Genomic DNA, 24,016 nt, shown 5'->3' with positions numbered 1-24,016 from the left:
TTTATTTATTTTGAGAGAAAGAGAGAGTGTGTGTGTGTTTGCTTGAGAGGGGAAGGAGCGGAGAGAGGGGGAGAGAGAAAATCCCAAGGAGGTACTGACAGTGCAGAGCCTGATGTAGGGCTTGATCTCACAAACTGTGAGATTATGACCTGAACTGAAATCAAGAGTCAGACACATAACAACCTCAGCCACCCAGGCACCCTTTTTTAAAAATCATAGATAATCTCAATTAATGAAAAAAGGAAGCCTTTCACAGAAGTCAACATCCATTCATGATAAAAACTCTCTGCAAAGTAGGAACAGAAGAGAATATCCTCAACCTGATAAAGGGCATTTACAAAAAAGTCTAGAGTGAATATAATACTTACCCAAGTCTTAATCCAAATTAAGCCTTAATCACATCGTCTGTAAAATGAGGATATAAATATTTCCTTCCACTTATGAAAGTGAAAGTTGTTAGCATAATGCCTAGCACATTAAAGTTAGTGAAAATAATAATTATTATAGATGCACTAATAATTATTACATATGAATAATAATAAAATTTGTATTCGTCACATATCACTACTGCATTATTGGTTGGAATGTTGCATAGTCCAGATCTCAGAATGTCTCCAGCATTAACACACCACTCACACACACACACACACACACACACCCTACATTGTAAAAAACACAAGGCGACTTTTAAAAAATCAAACAAAAAGGAAATAAAACTGGAAAAGGGAAATAATACCCTATGATTGATCACTCTTTATGGTAATGAGCATTAGTAGTCACTTTCTAAAATCTGACTCCATTCAAAAATAAAATGGAAAACTGAAATGGATTTGAGAAGAAACCTGCTGAAATAGTTTGAGACTCACAAAATCAGTTTCCTAGTGAAGGTGTTACACTTGTGGCTTTTCTTAAATCACAGTTCTCATGAAAGTTCCAACCAGTCTTCTGGAATTTGTGTCAGTTATGGATTTATTTCACTTGAAAAAATTTTTAAATGTATAGATGTATTTATTTTTGAGAGACAGAGAGAAAGAGCATGAGTGGGGGGAGGGACAGAAAGAGAAGGAGACACAGAATCCGAAGCAGGCGCCAGGCTCCGAGCTGTCAGCACAGAGCCCTACACTGGGCTTGAACTCAAAAGCCGTGAGATCATGACCTGAGCCAAAGTCGGACGCCTGACCAACTGAGCCACCCCGAAGCCCCTGGATTTATTTCTCTTAGGGAGTTGAAATAGTAGGATTGTCCAGATTACTTCAAAGAGGAAACTTTTATTGATATAAACTAAGGAGCATTTTTCATGCTGGAGAGATTAAACAAGAGCCAAATCTGTGTGAGAATCAAGGGAGAAAAAGGATACCTGTCCACCCACCCACTTGCTAAGAATAAATCTTCTGATGAACAAAAGTAAACTTTCTGAAGTTCCTACTTCTTGCATCCAAGACTCAGTAATTCTAAAACTTCAGGTAGTATGAATGCTTCGGATACTTTATGCTTTATTTCAAAATATGGAATTCATACCACCCAATACCACCTTTCTATTGTGTGGTAATTATTTCTGTGTTATATATTTTTGGGTATTTGTGTGCCTATTATACTCTATTTACGTCCTCCTGAGTTTTTCTTCCCCTACATTTATGGTTTACTGATATACTAGGAATCTAGCTCAGTTTCTACCACCCTCAAAAGGAGTTTTTCTGTTGAAATTAAATAATGGTTTGGGTTTTTTTTTAATTTATTTATTTACATCTTGAGTACCTCACACTATGACAAGGACTAGTTTAACTTAAGAGTTTTAGTCTTTGGGACTGCAGAAACTCATACAGAAATAAATTACTGAAGGGGGGACAGCAATATAATGAAACTTAATTGAATAATTCCAAATATATTCTTTAATGGAGTATACTGATCTTGTATCCTCATGGAAAGTTAAACTTAAAAGTTTCATACTGTTCTGATTGTTATGATGTATAGATTCCTTTATGACTCCATTGGCAGATGTTACTATCTTAAACACTCAGAAATCCATGAGGTTACATAGAACCATCCAGTTGGATGCAAAATTTAATTTTATAGAGCAGGATACATATTTTGTGTCCTCTTTACAAAGAACATTTAAAACCGCATCTCCTCAAAGAAAAAGCATCATGAAGTTGTGTAAATTATATTAAAAATCATTTGAAATGAAATGAATATAATCACACAACTTCATGATGCTTTTTCTTTGAGGAGACACGGTTTTAATGTTCTTTGTAAAGAGGACACAAAATATGTATCCTGTTCTATAAAAGTTGATTTTATATCAATATCAAGGGATTTTGCTGACATAAGAATACATGTCTTCGCACCAAGGCAGGCCATATGGCCAAAAAGCACAGAGCAGTTTTTCTTCTATAAATGGAAACATTCTCCACTTAAGGATTTCACAGCCCTGAAAATCCCTGGTTGTAAACCATGGTCTCATAAAAAAACTAATGAGCAAACCCAAATGTGTAAAATAGAGAAAAATTGGTGCACTGGAGTAAGAGAGAGGCAGCTGTCTGTGGAACCCACTGCTGTGATATAAGGCAAAGAACAGATAGGATCTTTCTAGATACTACATATTGCTAAAAATAATGTAATGGACATCTGTATTCATGCCCTTTCCTTCTAGTAGCAGAAGTCTGATATTCCTTATTCTCAGCTCATGTGGTTTGGGTAAGACTGACACTCACCAGCTCCAAGAATGGGCATGTGACTCAAGACAGACCAACCAGAGCCAATGAAACTCAATTCTTATACTTGAATTGTTGCCAAAATAGAACATAAATCTAGAACTATTGACAGCTATTTTATCACCATTGGGGAAGAACTTGCTCCATAAAATGTTGCCAACACAGAGAAGCAGAGCCAAGAGAGAAAGACAACCTTACCGACATCATTTGGATCCCTGGATCAGACCATGTAGGTAAAGGTCTTGGCTTTTCAGATATGGAGTCAATCCTTTTTTTTTTCTTCTTCTTCTTCTTTTTTCTTAAGCCAGTTATCAAACAAAAGAAAGTCCTCTCTAAAGGATTAGTCTAAAATACACTCATGGTTCACACTTTTAAATACTTGAGGAGAGTCAGTACTACAGTCACATAGCTCATATTCCAGTCTTAAAAGATGCTCTTGTTTGCAATGGGAAGAGTCTCTAGCAAGCACCATACTTTTGTGTTATTATTTATTTCTTAATTTGTGTATATTTCTACTTACTACAGATATTTCAGAGTATTCAAAGGCTTTCCTGTATTCATAGGAATCCCTGGTAAAGAATAAGCTTCTTCATAAATAAAGAGAAATGTACATATTAACAGAAATATCAGGATAGCCTATTTTTAACTTTCATAAGTTATTCACATATTAGGAAGGAAGAAATTAAATGAAAAAACATGAGACTAGTTATCTTTTTATCCTCATCACCCCAGCTTAGTACTGGGAACTTAATATTGGCTAAATGAATAAATGTATGGACACATAAAGAGATGAAAAAATAAATTTTTTAAATTAATGAAAACTCATTACCCAACATCTGACTCTTGTATTTTACCCATATAACATTATTTTTGTTGATTCAGTTTCTCTACAAGTAAAGTGTAAGTATAAATGACAACTTGGAATCACTGTATGTTATTAGCACAAATCTGGGAAATCCACTAACACTTTTACAAATAGTCCACGGTTGTAGCTAGAGAAAATACCATGCTTTCAGAAGATTTTGCAATTGACACACTTCTCGTTGCCAGTAAAGAAAGGCTTGCCCTTATTTTTCTTTTCTTTTCTTTTCTTTTCTTTTCTTTTCTTTTCTTTTGGTCTTACAGCTTTTAGCAAAGAAAAGTGAATGATAAAATCATATGGTCTAAGTTCCACTTGTTACATTTTAGCAAATATGAGCTTCTAATTTATTCTGATCTTTCACAGGCTGGGCAAATATATAATAACCACATAGTTGTAGAAATAGAACTTTCCCAGATTATTCTATAGTCATTATCAACCTCCACAATAAACTGATGGTATAAATGTTAATATCAACTTTTAAAAAATTAATAAACTGAGAATCAAGATGCATGATTGACCTTCACATGGCAAATTACCAGGACTAGAGCACAAAAGCACCTGGCCTCCACATTTAATGAGACCACGCAATGGCGGGTCTCACAAACACAAGAAGCAATGCAAAAGTCTCACTAATATAACAAGCTTTTAGAGAATTCTCTTCCTTCTATTGCCAGCCTAGAGGAACTCGGTTAACCTCCTCGATAATTGATTTATTTGTTTTTTTTTTCCCATCTGTAAAACAAAAATAATAAAACCTACACTACAAAGAGAAGCTGTGAGGTTAAAAATAATGCATTTTTAAAAAGCTTCATACTTAGGACGAGTCCCATAAATGGCTACTGTTATTATTTATTTAAATATCACACTTCCATTTAGCAGGGAACTGTTCTACTGTTGGAATGCAATATTTCTTTCCATTATTCCATTGGTCTGAGACAAGGAAATGGTCCAACCACTCTTTAAATGAATCTTTCTAATAGATTGTGCTCCCGAGCTCAGTGGAAATTCCTCAAGCTAGCTTAACTGGCTCATCCTCTAATTGCCTGACCACAGCTCTCCACATTAATATCCAAATATGTAACTCTCCAGTGAAAACACCACTGCATCCATAATCACTCCCATCCCCCAGCCCCATGTTCTGGCCTTTCACATTAACCTCTCCACTTTTATTCTCAAGAAGGTACAGCAGGAAGTAACTGAGCATTTTGTAGGCACGTTGCATAGTGGAAAGGGCATGGGCACCAGAGACAGAGTGGGTCACAATGGCAGCTCCTCCGCTGAGGAATTTCAACCCAGACAGGTGAACTTAGGCAGGTGTCTTAGTCTCTTGAGTCTCAGTTTTCCCTCTTTATAAAATGGAGATGATAATGTACAGTTTACAATGTTATCAAGATTAATGAGGCTTTGCATGCAAGGCACAAAGGAAATTCTCAGGGAAACAGAAATTACTGTTATTTTGAAAAGTGTTTTATTTGTCCCTTCTAAGGCTAAATTGTTGAATCTTATAACTTGACCAAATCAAACTATTTTTATAAAGTAAATCAGCAATAGGATCTTATTTTTTCAGCACAGACAACCTCAATACTCTCTTTCACCCTACATATTTAAAAACACCCAGGGGTACTTGGGTTGTTCAATCGGTTGAGCATCCAACTTTGGTTCAGGTTATGCTCTCACGGTTTGTGGGTTTGAGCCCCACATTGGGCTCTGTGCTGACAGCTCAGAGCCTGGAGCCTGCTTTGGTTTCTGTCTCCCTCTCTTTCTTCTGTTTCTCCCCCACTCGCTTGTTCTGTCTTTCTCTCTCAAAAAATGAATAAACATTTTTTAAAAATTTTAAAGCATCCTAATCAGATTAATTTTTAGAAAAAAATTAGTGAGCATTAGGTAAAGGTATATAGACATCTCACTTTCAGAAGCACAAGTCAGGTTTCAATATGAAGAATGCATAGGGATTTTTTTTCTTCTATTATCCCTTTCAATATTATCAATTCCAATTCATGAGTACTCTGGCTATTGCAGATATGATATTAATTTTACTAACCATCACTACTCTGCTCTACCTCTTTAAACTGATTCAAATGGGATGAATATTTTCCAGAAAAACTGCAGTGAATCACCTGGGCTTGCCCTTTCTAAAAAGCAGAAAAATAAAATAATTCAGTAGTTGTAATTTCTATTTTTTAGTTTGAGACTGTGAAATTCAGTCTTGCACTGGAACTATATGCTCTAGCTTTATAATATTAAGAAGTAATTATGAACATCATTAGATTTTAAAAGATCTTTTAGGATGTAGAAATCTTGAGTGGGACAGAATTTCAGGGTTGATCCCAGCTTCAGAAGGCATCTGATTTCCCTTTTTCCTTCAAAAAAAATGTTGAGAAGGACTTTTGATCAGTACATATAAAAGATTCTTTCTGTTGTCCGTCCAAAAGACAAATTCTTCCTTGGGGAAAATGCTTCACTCCTTTAAGTAAATTCTCTCTACCAGCAAAGAAACTGTCAAAAGCACTACTCTCTCCCCACCCCTTTCCAGGTAATCAGTTTCAAAACCTGGGCAAATATGAAAAGAAAGGCACTTTGATACAGAACAACTGTCTCCTGGAAGAAGTAAACAGAAGAAGATGTCAAGCTGCCCCACTTTCTAATTAGAATGATTCACAGAAAATATCATGTTTTCTTGCCTGAATGAAGGCCACTTTAGGCCAAAAGGGTTGAAGTAAGCCTGGTAGGATAGTTTTCAATGAATTTCTGTGGGAAGTTTTTTGATAACACATGGTGCTGCGGTGAAAACTTTAGGATCTGGAAAGGTTATTCTGGAGATCATCCACCCTGGGTAATGTGGTATCTGGAGACCCGATAAGGTTAATCCAAATTATCCGGGAGATTACCCCTGAGACAGCAAATGGTTCCATAAACATCACCATTGCTATCCCAAGCGGAGAGATGATATGCTTCACTTTTGTTAGCATTTTCAAGGAGACTAAACCTGAAAATGTCAGTGAAATGAAGGCTTGAGTTTATAGGCAAAGCTGTCACTGGACCTCTGAATTATGAGGCTAGACTTTCAGTAGCTGCCAAGTTATAGGTCAAGCACTTCTAGGTCAACTTTCACCTCTTTCACAAAACCCACGATGAAATTTCAAAGGCTTTCATGTGAAGTTTTATTAACTTAGGTTAGTTTGAAAGAAAAAGGTAGGCAGGGCAAAATGTGAAATCTCATTATCTTTGTCCATTGTTTTCTGCCCTTTTTGCTGCAATGCTTGTAGGATCGCACACGGATAATCAATTAGTCCGGGCACACAGTGGGAAGGCAGACGAAAAGGCTAAAAGGATTCTTAAAACATTTAGGACATCTGGCACACAATATTCAAGAACTAAAAAGTTTAACTTCTTTTTCCTGTTACATTTTAATACTTTTAACCCCCAAGCTTTTTAAAACTAAGTTGAAATCCTTTTGATTTTTTCAGAATTAGCATACATGTTATAAAATTATGGGGGGATACAAATTTACAGGTCATAAACTAAAACCCGTTATTACCTGGCACGTAGCAGGTGCTCAGTAAATGTTTGTTGGCAAATTCTGTTTAATTTCTGCATTAACAACAAAGCCAAAGTGTTACTCTGTGCTAATACTGACATGTGCAAATTTTGTTATTTCCATATCAAGTGGTTGTTTATACATGCAAATAGTTGTTTGGAAAATGAAAAGTTTAAAATATATCCAGATATGCAAACATGAAAAGACAGTTTCATGTGGAGGAAAAACAAAAAAGAATCACTACATTGGTGTAATTTAGGGAATCTTATTTACCTTTCAGTCAGGTGACCTAATTCTAGCACTAATATGGGGATGGCATTCTTTGAACTCCTAACTTGTGGTTATTCTCTGTGTTTCATTCGAAACAAAGACTAAACCAAGCCACTTGTGTCTTTCCAGCTCCACTGCCATCACCCGCCAGATGCCTCCAACATCTATTATCAGGACTACTGCAACAGTCTCTTAATTGACCTCTCCAAATTCTCACGGGCCCCTCTAAAATCTGGTCAATTTACATTAAGAGTGTTTTTTCTTAATATGTATGCCTTGACTGCATCACTTTCCCTTGCATGCAATATTTCACTAGTTCCTTATTCACAGCCTATCTGAGAGACCACGTGGCCTCACATTCATGAAAAGCCACAAATTTAAAGTTTGGCCCTACCTCCAAGTGAGGATATATATATATATATATATATATACAGTCACGGAGACACAGTGCCAGGATTGAGAGAAGATGCTCATCATACAACTTAAGTTTTTTTTCAATGTTTATTTGTGAGAGAGAGAAAGCATGTGTGCATGAGCAGGGAAGGGGCAGAGAGAATGGGAGAGAAGATCTGAATCAGGCTCTGTGCTGATAGCAGAGAGCTGGACGCGGGGCTCAAACCCATGAACTGTGAGATTGTGACCTAAGCCAAAGTCAGATGCTTAAACGACTGAGCTACTCAAACAGCCCTCGTTATACAACTTTAAATTGGTGTTTTATTACCAACCCATACCACCTGCTATATTACTTTAAACTGATCTTTTGTAAATTCTGTAATTTTCTTATGAATAGCATGCTTATATGGAATTGTATTTGTTTATATTTTCAGAATGTTAAAATTAAAGCCTTAATTATTAGCGCTTTTTTTTTGGCATTTCTTCATTTTTTTTTTTCATATACCAGAATCCATGGCCTAAGCTTCTCTCAACATCTGAGGGGTCCTTTCCCAGAGAACTTGGGACAACACGGGTACTTAATATGGCCCACAAAGCCCTAATTGCTCTGGACTCCTACCTAACTATATGATCTCATCACTGAAGCTACACTACACCCCTCCTTGCCTCTCAACTCTGGCCATTCTCACCTTCTTTCCCTTCTTGAGACAATCCATGCTCCCTCCTACCACAAACTTTTGCATACAAATGCTCCTGTCTGCAATAATCTCCTTCCTTAACTCCCTGATGGCCCTGCAAGGTTATTCTCTGCTCATCCTTTCGACCTCAGCTCAAGCGCCCCTGCCTCAGGAAGCCTCCTTTGGCCTCTCCTAATATATACTCTCTCAATACCATGTTCTTACCCCAGGTATCATTATTCTTTTATTTACATGATGCTTAGATTACTATCTGTCTCCCCACCTGATGTAAGTTATAAGAGAAGAAATACCTTTTCACCAGAAGCAGGAGGAGGCAGCGATGTGTGTGTGTGCACATACTTTCTCTTTACCCAGTACAGTTGGCTGACATTTATTAGAAGCTTAAAAGAGGAGCGCCTGGGTGGTTCAGTTGATTAAGTGTTGGACTCTTGATTTCAGCTCAGGTCACAATCTCATGGTTTATGACATTGAGCCCCCCATGGGACTCTGTGATGACAGCGTGGGGCCTGCTTGGGATTCTTTCTCCCTCTCTCTCTACCCCTCCCTCTCCCTGTCTTTCTCTCTCTCAAAATGAATAAAGAAATTTTTTAAAAAAAGAAACTTAAAAGATATTTGGTTTTTTGTGTTTTTTAAGGATATTTGTTTAATGAATGAATTTTCTTTATCATTCCACGCTGCCCCTTTAAAAATGTGATCAGATTAATTATAATCTACGTTTAATTATAATTATATATTATAATCTACATTTAATTTTTTTAATGTTAATTTACTTCTGAAGGAGAAAGAGATGGAGTGTGGGGGGGGTGGGGGTTGCAGAGAGAGAGGGAGACACAGAATCTGAGGCAGGCTCCAGGCTCTGAGCTGTCAGCACAGAGCCAGACGCAGGGCTCAAACCCACAAACCATGAGATCATGACCTGAGCCGAAATCAGACGCCCACCCAACTGAGCCACCCAGGCACCCCTACAATCTACGTTTTAGAGGGCAATACATCCAAAGTCTAATCTGTACTGGCCCAATTTATCTAAAACAAACAACTTTTCAAAAAATAGGTATAATACCAAAATACTGTGATACCCATTCAAAAAAGCATCTCTTTTGCTACAAATTTGCAGTTATTAAATAAATAGGTCATAGGAATACAATGTCCAGCATGGTGATTATAGTTAACAATACTGTACTATATATTTGAACGTTGCTCAAAGTATAAATCTTAAGAGTTCCCAGCACAAGAAAAAATTGTAACTATGTGTGGTGATGAATGTTAACTAGACATAAGATGGTGATCATTTTGCTATATAAACAAATATCAAACCATTATGTGGTATGCCTGAAATTAATGTAATGTTATATGTCAATTATATCTAGATTTAGTTAATTAATTAAACAAACTTTACAGTAGCCTTAGGAGATAACACTACTTAGTTCCATTTTATAGTTAAGGAAAACAGGGATCAAGGTATTTGAGGCACTTTCACCAGGTCACACAGCCAAGTCCAGAGCCCAAACAAAAGAACTACGCTCTGTGGTCTTCTGAAGTTCTAGATTCTACAAAGCCCCCAGAATTTAGGTAACATATTTATCCACAAGCAGGATAAAATGGGTAGAAACAAAGCAGAGTTGTAGGGATGAGGGGCCTAAATTAACTAATTTCCAAGAGAATGCCTAATGTACAGGAGGAAATTTAATCACTAGTTCATGTAGAAAAGAAAATATTGCAAATAAAGTTTAGAGAAGGTTTGGAAGGGCAGCTTTTAAAGAAATTAGAGATATGACAGTAAAAACTCAAATAACTAGTATTTGTATAAGAAAGGACTTGGCAATACAAATAATAATCACAATAGCAATAATCCTGATAGTGTTTACTAAGCATCAGACATTATTCTGAAGACTTTACATTATCAACTCATTTAATTCTCAAAATCACTCTGAAAGACACATATTATTACTATTCATATTTTATAGTGAGGAAACTAAGGAACAAAGTTTAATTAACTTAACCATAGTCATACAAAAAGTAACTTGGGCAATTTAAGACAACCTATGCTATACTTACCTTTAAGATATTCATAGTGGGAGGCTGCATTTATCTGTTTAATAGGTGTATGTGTGATTTCATATGCCAAATTCAGGTTAGAGGCAATCATTTTCATTGTGCTTTTTAAAAATAGTCTCTTAAGTCTGTATATTTCCTTTTTGAAGAAGGGATTATGATAATTTTCTGTGAAAGTGCACTTAAGTATGAAACTTAAAAGGAACTAGTAAAGAAGAAATAGGAAACTATGGGCATGCATTCTAACTTTAGTGATCATTAAAATCCCTGTTATCTATTTTAATCTATAATTTCATAGGTCTCCATTCTTTCCTTCTCTCCTTCTTCAGTATGAAATTCATCAGGCAGACCTCATAGGACTCAAATGGCATCAAAGTTGGGGAGAAAATGCAACCTGAGCAGCCTAACAGTGGCACCTCTTAAAGATGGTATTTAAACCATGTGGTGAGAGAAGCCTGGCTACAGCTGGTAATGACAGCTCATGTGAAGATGATGTTGGAGTAGGGCAGCAGGCACAGTCTGACAAGGTCAGTAGTTGGTTATATAAAAAGGATTGAGCAAATGAGTAAATATATTGGTGATAATGAGAACCAGGTTTCTCAATGATTGGGAAGAACCCCATGGTATTGGAGTTATTAATATGAATTTATAGTCTCAGAATACATAAATATAGATGTAAAAGGATGTGTGTATTTGTGTGTATTTCTTAGCTCTGGCCTGGGAACAGCAACACCCCATTTGCAATGAGCACACCCAGCACCCTGAACTTGGTTTCTAAATACCACTTTGCAGTTAAAGGAACTAGGACTTCTTGAGGGAATGGCTGAATCCAGGGCTGGGCAAGGAAAGTACAAGATGAGACTAAAACATTTTTTGGCCTCAAATGCTAAAAAAATGGTAAAGATATGTCAAAAGGACACAGAAGCTAGCTTGAAGGGGCAACTGAAGGCCAAGTCTGGGTCATCAAAATAATAATGATAATAACAGACTATAAACCATTGAATAAAATAGGAATCAGTGCATCTATACTGATGTAAGTAAATAAACAAACAAACACTTATTTAATTACAAAGAAAAAAAAGCAACTTCACGGTGGAGACTCCTATGGCAATCAAGTGATCAGAATTTACACTACCACTGAGGGGACAAATCAACATCGTGTGCCATCTGATTGGAATGCCGCATCATTCTGTAAAATTTTTCCCAAAACTGCATAACCTGATCATCAGGAAACATTTCAAAAATTGACAGACATTCTACAAAGTGACCGATCTATGACCTTAAATTTGAAAACGATATGAAACTCAAAGGAAGACTGAGGGACTGTTCCAGATTGAAAGAACCTAAGGAGATATGACAATTGGTTGCAGGGTGTGATCCTGCGTGGATCCTTACACTATGCAGGATATCAGTCGGGCAATGGTAAAACTTGAATGCAGGCTCTAAGTGAAGAATATACAGGAGATTTTTGTGCTGTTTCTCCAATTTTTCTGTAAGTTTGATATTATTGCCAAATAAATTGTTTCTTAAAATCTCAAATAGTTGATAATGTTGAATATGACATAGCATAAGACTAAATTGCAATTTGTACATTAACCAGAGGGTTCATGGATATCTGATAAAGTACTTAAGTAGGCAGAAATATTTATTTTTAATTATATCCACACTAAAAGCTGAGAAATCACCCACTCCATCCTTTATACAGTTGGAAACTGAGGCTGCGAAAATAAGGAAAAATTGAATGTTATGATTTTATCAGATTTACAGAATATTATTCAGAGATAATGTTTTCTTTTAAAAATCTGAGGTTTTTCTCTCATGCTTTAAAATTATCAAAGCAAGGGTGGGGGGGTTGCCTTGGTGACTCAGTCAGTTAAGTGTCTGACTTTGGCTCAGGTCATGATCTCATGATTTGTGAGTTTGAGTCCCAGGTCGGGCTCTGTGCTGACAGCTTGGAGCCTGGAGCCTGCATCGGATTCTGTGTCTCCCTCTCTCTCTCTGCCCCTCCCCTGCTCATGCTCTGTCTCTCTGTCTCTCTCTCAAAAATAAATAAACATTGGGGCACCTGGGTGGCTCAGTTGGTTAAGAATCCAACTTAGGCTCAGGGCATGGTCTCACCGTTCGTGGGCTCGAGCCCCACGTCGGGCTCTGTGCTGACAGCTCAGAGCCTGGAGCCTGCTTCAGACTCTGTGTCTCCCTCCCTCTCCCTGCCGCTCCTCTGCTGGCACTCTGTCTCTCTCTGTCTCTCAAAAATAAATCAAATGTTTAAAATTTTTTTAATAAATAAATAAACATAAAAAATATTAAATAAATAAATAAATAAATAAATAAATAAATAAATAAATAAATCAAAATATTAAAGAAAAGGGTTCCTGGGTGGCTCGGTCAGTTAAATGTCTGACTCATGATTTCGGCTCAGGTCATGATCTCACGGTTTATGAGTTCAAAGTTGGCATCCGACTCCACACTGACAGTGCAGAGCCTGCTTAGGATTCTCTCTCTCTCCCTCTCTCTCTGCTCCTCCCCTACTTGCCCACACTCTCTCTCTCTCACTCTCTCAAAATAAATAAATATTTTTTTAAAAAAATAAAATAAATATTAAAGCAAAAGCCTACTATTCACAGTGCAAATAATGCCTCAAGTAATTTCCATAAAGGATAGACAGAATGATACACATTTTTCAGCTACTGACCCACCCAGAACTCTGCAAATTTACAAAAAATTTACTCACATAAAAGGCATTTATTAATCTTTCATTAGAAATTACTATTCTTTTAACACCTTTTCCCCAAATTTCCTTGAGACTGAAAGAGCATATAGATCAACTTTAAAATAGATTTGAGAAAGAAACGATTTCCACAGATACTGTAGTAAACATTGTGAATTTCTCCTTAACTTCCATTCCAGTCCAAAGGATTACTGTTAGGCAAGCATATTAATCCCTATCCCCTTGCCAGTAGTTGGTTCAAGGATGCAGAGGCCTCTAAAGGGGTTTGGGGCACAGAAGTGAATCTTCTCTCCTGGATGATGCTGAACTGCTAGAGGCCATGTTATGATCATAAGATGGAGCCTAAGGATGGAGCAAAAGCTATGAGTAACAAAGTAGAGCTATAGAAGAACCTCAGTGTCCAGTAACATTGTTTATCCACTAAATTAACCAACCCTGCAAATTGTTTTATCTTAGGATTTTCTATTATAGAAGATAACAAGTATCCTTATTATTTAAATTAGTTTCTTAAGGCGGCCGAGGAGGGTGCTCAGTTGGTTAAGCGTCCAACTCTTGGTTTCGGCTCAAGTCACGATCTCACAGTTTTGTGAGTTCGAGGCCCACGTCCAGCACTGCATTGACAATGCAGAGCCTGCTTGGGATTCTCTCTCCTCTCTCTGCCCCTCCCCCACTCGTGCTATCTCTGTCTCTCTCAAAAATAAATAACTAAACTTTTAAAAAAAGAAATAAATCATTTAAATTAATTTGAGATAGGTTTTCGGTTGCAACCAGAAGTTATCTCAATACATACACGTCAATAAAAAAAAAGCAGAAGATCAGAGAAAATCGCCTACAAAATGAATAAATCTTAAAATGTGCTTTAAAATAAAAGAAGATATCAGCCATAGGTCTTAAGTTACTTAACACAGTTTCCATATCTCAACCAATTTCTGGAAGGGTACAGTCCAGTGCAGGTGGATATCGTAAGCAAGAGTATAGAGGTCCATAGAAGATAAAGGAGCGACATGAGGAGAGCTAAACCAGTCAAACAAATTCAAAACGACAGCCTTTTTGTTGTGGGGAAATCTTCAAGGTTCTTATTGATATAAAACACCAACATATTCTGCTTTAAGGTTTGCTCACAAGTTACAGTAATTCAATGCTTAGCATCCCAAAACATGGGTTAGCCAAGTGCAGGAGATCACAGAGGTGAGGACAGCAAACAGCCCCATCAAGGTCACTGTGGAGAGCAGTTAACATAAGTTGCTTGTTAAAAACGTGTGCTCCTAATACCAAATCCAGGCATCACGTTCAAAGCACCTACCCTAGTAGCCATGTTTGACCTTTAGGATGGCTGGCCACAAAACGCTGAGTGGAAGAATTGTCAGATGGAATGGAGAGATGAGATAATAGCTCAGAGATAATGTTAAATGGGTTCCTACCCAACCAAAGCTATCAGGTTTCTCTGAAATGGCATGTGACTTCACTGAGGTATCAGTTTACTTAGGTGCTTGCCATTTGTCGGCAAGGAGATTCCATGTAGGGGGATTGCCATCTGCTGGTGGCTCTCTACTTAGGGACAGATGCCCTTGAAATTTAGGGACTGTGCCTTATGCCAGAGCACACAGAATCACGCAGCAAGTAGTAGTTTCTTTTTCACTGTTAAAATTAGACTGTCTTCTCTGTTGATTAGACAGAGAGAAAATTCCCCTGAGGAACTTGAACAAGATATCTCAAAAACCAGAAGAGGAAAAAAATAGGTAACAAATGCATTTTTGTCCAAGTGCTACACTGAAATCCTGCAGATAAAATTGTCGTATTTAAGCAAGTAGTAACAAATTTTTACCAAATGGATGGTGATTCCTATGCTCGGAAAAATAGCAATGTAGTACATTGATTTATCTGAGAACATACCTAAGACTAAGTCTTAAAACCCCCAAGAGACCTAGTCTCCCAGGGAATATATTTTCCATGTGGCATATAAAAAGAAAAGAGAAACACTAGCTTCCAAGCACATAGCTGCAGAACCAACCTTCAAAACAGAGGCTAAAATTCCCTTTTTTTTTTGTAGTGAAATTCCTTGGAAACATACTGTTTTCTATTGTAAATACAGTCATGCAGGCAAAACTCAGTCCTTCAGGATAACAAATATGGATTTTAGAATTATGAAGTTTCTCTTACTCTCTGTCCAGTATATCCCCAAGTCATAGAAGTATAAAAAATATGGAATTAGGTCATCGTATTTACCTACATATTATTCTTCAAAGCAACACTTTTCTCTTGAACAATATTGCAGGACCACTATATCAGGAAACAGCCCCTCAGAACACACCAGGTTATGCTGTTTTCTTTAATGTTCAGCAACAACACAAAAAATCAAAATAAAAGGATAAGCAGCCTTGAAGCAGAAAGAAATCCTGTCACAGGCTACAACATGGATAAACCTTGAGGATGTTGTGGTAAGCGAAATAAGCCAATGACAAAAAGACAAATCCTGCATGATTCCACTTATATGAAACATCTGAAGCAGTCAAATTCATAAAGACAGAAAGTAAAAAGGTGGTTGCAAAGGACTTGGAGGGAAGGGGAATTGGCGTTTAATGGATATAGACTTTCAGTTTTGCAAGATGAAAAAGTTCCGGAGGTCTGCTTCATGACAATGTGAATATAATTAGCCCTACTGAATTATACCCTTAAAATGGTTAAGACAGTAAGTTTTATATGTTTTATTTGATCACAATTTTAAAAAGATAAGCAAAAATATTGGAGGCTGAAAACATGAGCTATAAGTGAAGGGTAAAGGATTTGCCATCACAGTATTTAGTCTAGCAAAACCGAGCATATGCGGTTGCTTAATCACTTGGATTTGAAAAGAGCAAACCCTTGACCTGTTTTCTCTACCTCTGCAGAGGACAGAATGAAGAAACAAAACAAAACCACAGAGCAGCTGCAGGATGTAGTAGAAAGAAGAACCAAATTTTGAGTAAGAAATTCCACTCTCCTTCTAATTGTGTGACCCTGGACAGATTAAGTATCAGAGAAAGAACATCATAACTTTGAGGTAACATGGACTTTGGCAAAAGATGTGACTGCTTTTGATGTTCAGTTTTGTTTCGTTTTGTTCAATGAATTTATGAGTTTGGGCCAGTCCCAGAGCCTCGGCTTTCACATTCGTAATTTCGGGGTGAGGGTACCTATCTGACAGGGTTGCTATGAGGCTATGAAATTGAACTAACAGTGATAAGAATGCACTAAGAATGCCTGGTACATAGTAGGTGTTCAGTAAGTGCCCATTCCCTGAGTCTTTTTCAGCCTGTTTTCTTTTCTGTAAAAGGGAGGGCAATGATATGTACCTAACAAAATAACATCCTAAATACCTGATATATGCTCTTTCTTTGCCTTCTCTGAGCCTCAACCTTGCCATCTATAAAAAGGTGCAATAATACTTACTACATAAAGAGAGACAATAAATATAAAATTGTTCTGCACTGAATATGGCACTAAGTACTCAACAAATCTGTGTTATCATCATTATTATTCTTATTTAGAAATATATTCAACAATCAGCTCTCAAAAAATTTGATCTATAATCATGCCTACGTGTAGATCAGCTGGTCTTTTCAGCACCCTTGAAGTCTTCTCTAAAGGAACAAATATTTTTGTCACAAACTGTTAACATCCAATGACTGAACTTTTGTCTCAGCAGTGATATTCAAAATTTCAAGCCCTGACTAGGAAGGTGATTTTCAGTAACAGTGAAGGATCATGAACATGTAAACAAGAGATAGTGGTTAAAAACCTCAAGATATCTCATTCGACATCAATTGATTATTATTTTCACCACTTCTGCGTTAGCTGCTTCTAATTAGCTCAATGTTGGAACAGAAACAGAAAGGGAGAATGTACATCCTCCATGGCCTGGAGATCCTAAGAGAACACTGCTTCTCTCTCAATTTATATATAGGATCCACTGAAATCCAAGGGTAACAATTATCCAGTGGGTGTTTTTGTTGCCTCCAAACCAGAACTGAGACCAGCACAACCAGGATTTGACTAATTGTGAAGTTTGCTAAGTTTGTTTCTCTTGCTCCCTTCCTTCCTTTTCAGTCCCTCAACCCATACGTCTTACCCTTTAAGTCCTTTTACCAGGGCTGAGGCTCAGTGACCTGCCTCCAGAGCAGCCTCCTATTTTATATCCCACCTTCTAGAAGATTCATGTCCTCTGTCCCATCCCTTCAGCTTTCTGCTCTGTACACTAATAATCTGACAGACAAATCCACAATGCTATGACAGCATGTGTTTACAGGATTTCCTGCTTCAAGTTTCTCATTTAAATCCTTACAAAGCCTTGTTGGGAACTATGTCTTAACCCCAAATATCTGTCTTAAGTCATTTATTCATCAGACATTTACTGAGTACTTGTTATTTTCCATGCAGTGAGCTTGGTACTAACGTTATGCACATAAGTGAGAGACATATTTGATTCAAGAAGCCCACAGTCCAGTACAGGAAGCAAGTGTGTGTGCAAATAATTGCAATACAATTAAATGAGAGGTATTGGAAGTATGTACAGGAGGCTATAATAGCAGGTAGTTGGGGGATAAAGGAGTCAAATAAACTGTTCCAGAGTACATAGCTGTGAGTGGTAGAACTGGGATTTGAGGGGCGCCTGGGTGGCTCAGTCGGTGAAGCATCCGACTTCAGCTCAGGTCATGGTCCTGTGGTTAGTGAGTTCCAGCCCTGAGTGGGGCTCTGTGCTGAGAGCTCAGAGCCTGGAGCCTGCTTCAGATTCTGTGTCTCCCTCTCTTTCTGTCCCTGTCCCGCTTGCGCTCTGTCTCTGTCTCTCTCAAAAATACATAAATATTTAAAAACTTAAAAAACAAACAAACAAACAACTGAGATTTAAACCCAGGTATTCAGGCTCCAGAGCCTGTGGTCTTAACCACCATGTAGTAGTGGGAACAGTCTCTATTGAACCTATTATTTTGAAAGAAGAATTACAAAATAATGTAGAAAGTGTACCTGATCAACTTCATAAGACAAAACCTAAAAATAATACATTAAACCAGTAGGAGAAAAAAACATGACACACATTAGATCAACTAGCCTTCACAACTGTATCCCTCCCCACTGCCTAACACAGTGCCTGACATATAGTAAGCAGCCAATAAATATTTAGTCTTTAAAATATGAAATAATATTTATAAAACTAAATGTACATTTTCCTATAACCTAGAAATTCCACACCTAGATATTTACCCAAGAGATACAAAAACCTATGTCCAGAAGAAATACTGGTACAAAGATGTTTATAGCAACTTTTTTTGTAATAACTAAGACCTGGAAACAACCCACCTAGCCACCAACATTTGGCTTATAATGGATTTTAAAAACTATGGTGTATTTATTTAGTAACGGAATAATAGTCAGAAATAAGAAGAACAGACTACCAATACAGGTGACAACACTGATGAATCTCAAAAATAGTATGCTGAGTATAAGAGACCATCACAAAAAGTAAACAGAATACTTCTATTTATGTGAAGTTCTATAACAGGCAAACTAATCTGATATGAAGGAAAAAAAAAGAACAGTGGTTACCTTTGGGAGGGGCCAGGGATTGACAGGAAAGGAACTTGAGGGAAACTTCTAGTGTGATGGTAATGCTCTATACCTAAGGGGAGTTTAGGTGACACAGGTGTATTCGTGTGTCAAAATTCTGCAAAGGTTCAGTTAAGATTTCTGTATTTTTGCATGAAAATTTTACCTTTAAAAACCTAAACACATATTTGAACTCTACTTGTATATTATACATACTGAAGTGGTTAAGGGGAAGCATACTAATGTCTACAATTTACTGTGCAATGTACCAAAAAATAAGGTGGATAGATAATGATAAGACAAATAGAGCAAAATGTTAATGGTAGAATCTGTGTAGGGAGCATATGGGTATTCACTATAAAATTCTCGCAACTTTTTTGTATATTTAAAATTTTCCAGGGTGCCTGGTTGGCTCAGTCAGTTGAATGCCCCACTCTTGATTCCAGCTCAGGTCATGACCCCAGGGTCATGGGATCAAGCCCCACATCAGGCTCCTCAATCAGTGTGGAGTTTGCTTAGGATTTAATACAGGAATCTTCTCTACGACCTCCCAAAACAAGCAGATTGTGACAGCCTCAGTTGACAAATATACGGTGCATGGAAGCCTGCTACACCCCAAGGTAGACTACTGTATCTTTGAACATGGCTAAAAGCAGTTAACTTACATTTAGACTATACTTAAGCAGAGCATGTGAGAGGGGGAGCGTGATTTTGTGTAAGAAGTACAGTCCAAGGAACTAGAAACCTGGGATTTAGTGTGATATCCCTCTTCCCAGGTCCTTACCCTGTTAGGTACTTGTTTGCCTAACAAGTCTATAGATTAGCCTATATTAATCTACCCAGCCTATAGATTTTTATGTCATTCATTCATTCATTCATTCATTCAATAAATAATTACTGAGTCCACATTATATATCTTAAAACCTTAATACCTGAGTGCTTTAAGGCAAAGAGGTAAACTGGATGATGCTGAGATCCCTGTCCATTCTAAAGCCTAATGGTTCCGGATGAAAAACTAACGAATTAGCTAATTGGTCTATTCCATGTATCTAACCAATTGAAAAAGAAGAAGAAATTTACTTTTTTCTTAGTGGAGGGGTTATATTTGAATTATATGTAACTCTCTTGTTTCTTTTCCCTTTGAAAATAAAGACTAGCTTACACATTTAAAATTTCCTCTATAAATGTCATTTTTGAGAAAGATCATTTTCTAAGATACAGCCTCTTTTCTGAAAGATTATCTTTGAGCTGCCACTCCCAATCAGAAGCCAGCCTCTTCCTTATTAGATCATAGCTCCTCCTTGTGGCTGAGAGATGTAAGACCCTTAAATTCCAACCACAGAAACAGTTTTTTAAAAATTTAATATGATCATACTAGGATTAACTATGAGGTGAAAAACACCAGTATGATTTTGTTTTTATTCCATTTCCCTAGATGCTCACTCATTCATCTTTTTAACCAATCCAGCTCAATGACTGTTACTTGAGAGATAATCCAGAGTATGATTTTCAGTCTCAGGATCTTTCTTCAATCTGTGGTGGTTTAAAGTAACATACATCTTTTAGCTGCTCAAATCTAGTTCTAAACAATAAATTCACTGCTTTTGCTTTTATCTATGCTAAATCCACACTATAGCATGGTAAATTATAGACTGCTTCATTGGGTAACAGGTCCTATCCTACTCAACATAATTCTTATCAATGGCTTAAATAATATATAGAAGGACTTCGTATCAAACTTGTGAATAACACAAAGATGGAAGGGGAGTTAAAACACCAGGTGTTTTGGATTAATTAATCCAAAAATAGTTTGACAATCTGAAAAATGAGATGAAACTAAAAAGAGAGACTTTTAAATGAAAACACAACCTCAAAAGCTTAAACATGAAATATAATTGGGACAAAATATAAATTGAAATGAATGAAAATGAAAAAATAAATTTTTTTTCAGAAAATGAATTACAATGGGATAAGAAAATCATAGATTAGCAGCAGCATATGGAAAAATTAATCAAAAGTGTGAGTTGTTTATTCAAAAGGTAATATGAATTTGGACAGCATTAAAATAAATAGAAACAGCCTAAATGTCTGTCAGCAGAGAAAGGATAAATATTGGTATAGTTACTACAATAGAATCTGATGTAATGATGAAAATAAATGGACAAAATCTTCATATAGCAACATAGTTGAATCTTACAAACATAACAGTAAGTTGGGATAGAATATACATATTATATACATACACATATATGTGTATGTAAATAATATATATGTGTATATATATCTAAAGTTTCAAAAACTTTTAATGCAAAATGATGTCATATATTGCTTAGGAATACATAAGTTTATAATTTAAAAAGAGAAATCCACGGTTACTTTGGGTGAGTGCATTTGAGGGAGTTTCAACTATAACTAGTTAATATACCATATGCTTAATCTGGTGGTGGGTCTATGGAAACCCATTGCATTATTCTTTATATCTCTTTGTATGTCTTAAGTATCATGTTGATATTTCTTATATCTTAGATTTCATTTAGAGAAAGAAGGTAATTAAAAATCCTCTGTATTACACTAATTAAACCATATATTGACTTTTAAGTTCTTTTCAGGGATACTAAGTGTTTAAAAAGAAAAATTAAGTACAGTGAGAGGGAAAGGCGCTATGAAGGTATTCAAATCCATGTCATAGTAAAAATAGTTTTTAAAAACTTATTTTTCAAATTTTTCAACTATAGTTGATACATAATGTCACATTAGTTTCAAGTGTTCAACATAGTGATAAAACAAGTTTATACATTATGCTGCGTTCACAAGTGTAGCTATGGTTTGTCCCCATACATCACTATGACAATATCATTGACTATATTCCTTACACTGTGCCTTTTAGTCCCAACACTTATTCATTCCATAACTGGAAGTCTGTATCTCCCATTCCCCTTCACCCATTTTGTCCAACCCCTCAGGTCTCTTCTCTCTGTCAGCTATCAGTTTGTTCCCTGTATTTATAGGTCTGATTCTGCTTTTTGTTTGTTTATTCATTTGTGCTTTGGTTTTTCTGAGTTTTTTAGATTCCACTTATGAGTTAAATCATATGGTCTTTGTCTTTCTCAGTTTGGCTTATTTCACTTTGCATAACACCCTCTAGATCTATCCATGCTGTCTCAGATGGCACAATCTCATCCTTTTTATGGTTGCATAATATTCCTGTGTGTGTGTGTGTGTGTGTGTGTGTGTGTGTGTGTGTGTAGACATACACCACATCTTCCTTATCCATTCATCTGTTGACAGACACTTAGGTACCCTCCACATCTTAGCTATTGTAAATAATGCAGCAATAAACAAGTGCTCATATTTCTTTTTGAATTAGTGTTTTTATTGTCTTTGGGTAAATACCTAATAGTGGAATTATTGGATCACATGGTATTTCTATTTTTAATTTTTTGAGGAAACTCCATACTGTTTTCCACAGTGACTGTACCAATTTACATTCCCACCAACAGGGCAAGAGGGCTCCTTTTTCTCCATATCCTCATCAACACTTGTTTTTCTTGTGGGGTTTTTGTGTGTGTGTGTTTTATTTTAGCCTTTCTGGCAGGTGTAAGATGATACCTCATTGTGGTTTTTATTTGCATTTCCCTGACAATTAGTGATGGTGAGCATCTTTTCATGTGTCTGTTGGCCATCTATATGCCTTCTTTGGAAAAATGTCTATTTAGGTCCTCTACATTTTTTTTTTTACTCAGATTGATTTTTGCTGTTGAATTGTATAGTTCTCTTATATATTTTGGATACACTTTATCAGATATATCATTTGCAAATATCTTTTTCCATTCAGTAAATTGCCTTTTTGTTTTGTTGGTGGTTTCCTTTGCTGTGCAAAAGCCTTTTTATTTTAACAGAGTCCCAATAATTTTTGTTTGTTTGTTTCCCCTGCCTGAGACATATCTAGAAAAATGTTTTACAACCAATGTCAAAGAAATTACTGCCTGTGTTCTCTTCCAGGATTTTTAAGGTTTCAGATCTCACATTTAGTGTTTAATCCATTTTTACTCTATTTTTATGTATGGTATTAGAAAGTGGTCCAGCTTCACCCTTTTTCCCAGTATATTCTTGCCTCCTTTAATTGACCATATAATCATGGGTTTATTTCTGGGGTCTCTGTTCTGTTCCATTGATCTAAATTGCTATTTTTGTGCCAGTACTGCACTGGCACAAAATTTTTTTATTTTTTGTTTTTTTGTTTTTTATTACTACAGCTTTATAGTGTATCTTGAAATATGGAATTGTAATACCTCCAGCTCTATTTTTCTTTCTCAAGATTTCTTTGGCTCCTTAAGGTCTTTTGTGGTTACACACAAATTTTAGCAGTATTTGTTCTAGTTTTGTGAAAAATTCTGTTGATAAAGATTGCATTGGGTAATATGGACGTTTTAACAGTATGAATTCTTCCAATCCATGAACATGGACTATCTTTCCATTTATTTGTGTCATCTTCAATTTCCTTTATCAGTGTTTTATGGTTTTCAGTGGACAGGTCTTTCATCTCTTTTGTTAAGTTTATTCTCAGGTATTTTATTACATTTGGTACCACTGCTCTTTTAATTTCTCTTCTACTACTTTGTTATTAGTGTACAGAAATGCTACTGATTTCTTGGTACTAATTTGGTATCTTGAAAATTTATTGAATTCATTTATTACTTCTGGTAGTTTTTTGGTGGAGTCTTCAGGGTTTTCTATGTATAGTATCACGTCATCTGCAAATAGTAACAAAGATTGTTGTATTTTTTTAAACATAAAAGGGCCTAGCTCAAATATTAAGGTAGGCTCTAGACATATTATTCTATAAATTTTTTTAACATTTATTCATTTTTGAGAGGGAGATGGAGCATGGGCGAGGGAGGGGCAGAGAGAGAGGGGGAGACATAGAATCCAAAGTAGGTTCCAGCTCTGAGCTGTCATCACAGAGCCCGATGCAGGGCTTGAACTCATGGACTGAGTGATCATGACCCAAGCTGAAGGTGGACATTTAACCAATTGAGCCACCCAGATGCCCAGGCTCTAGACATATTTTTACAACTCCTCCTGATTCTATTGCACAGCCAGAGTTGAGAACACTGAGCTAGACATTGGAGGCTCTACCTTTTATAAGATACTTCACATTTCGTATGATTTTTTTGCAATCTA

Source organism: Neofelis nebulosa, chromosome 14, assembly GCF_028018385.1.
Source record: "Neofelis nebulosa isolate mNeoNeb1 chromosome 14, mNeoNeb1.pri, whole genome shotgun sequence".
Lineage (NCBI taxonomy): Eukaryota > Metazoa > Chordata > Mammalia > Carnivora > Felidae > Neofelis > Neofelis nebulosa.
Note: the sequence above shows the minus strand (reverse complement) of the source record.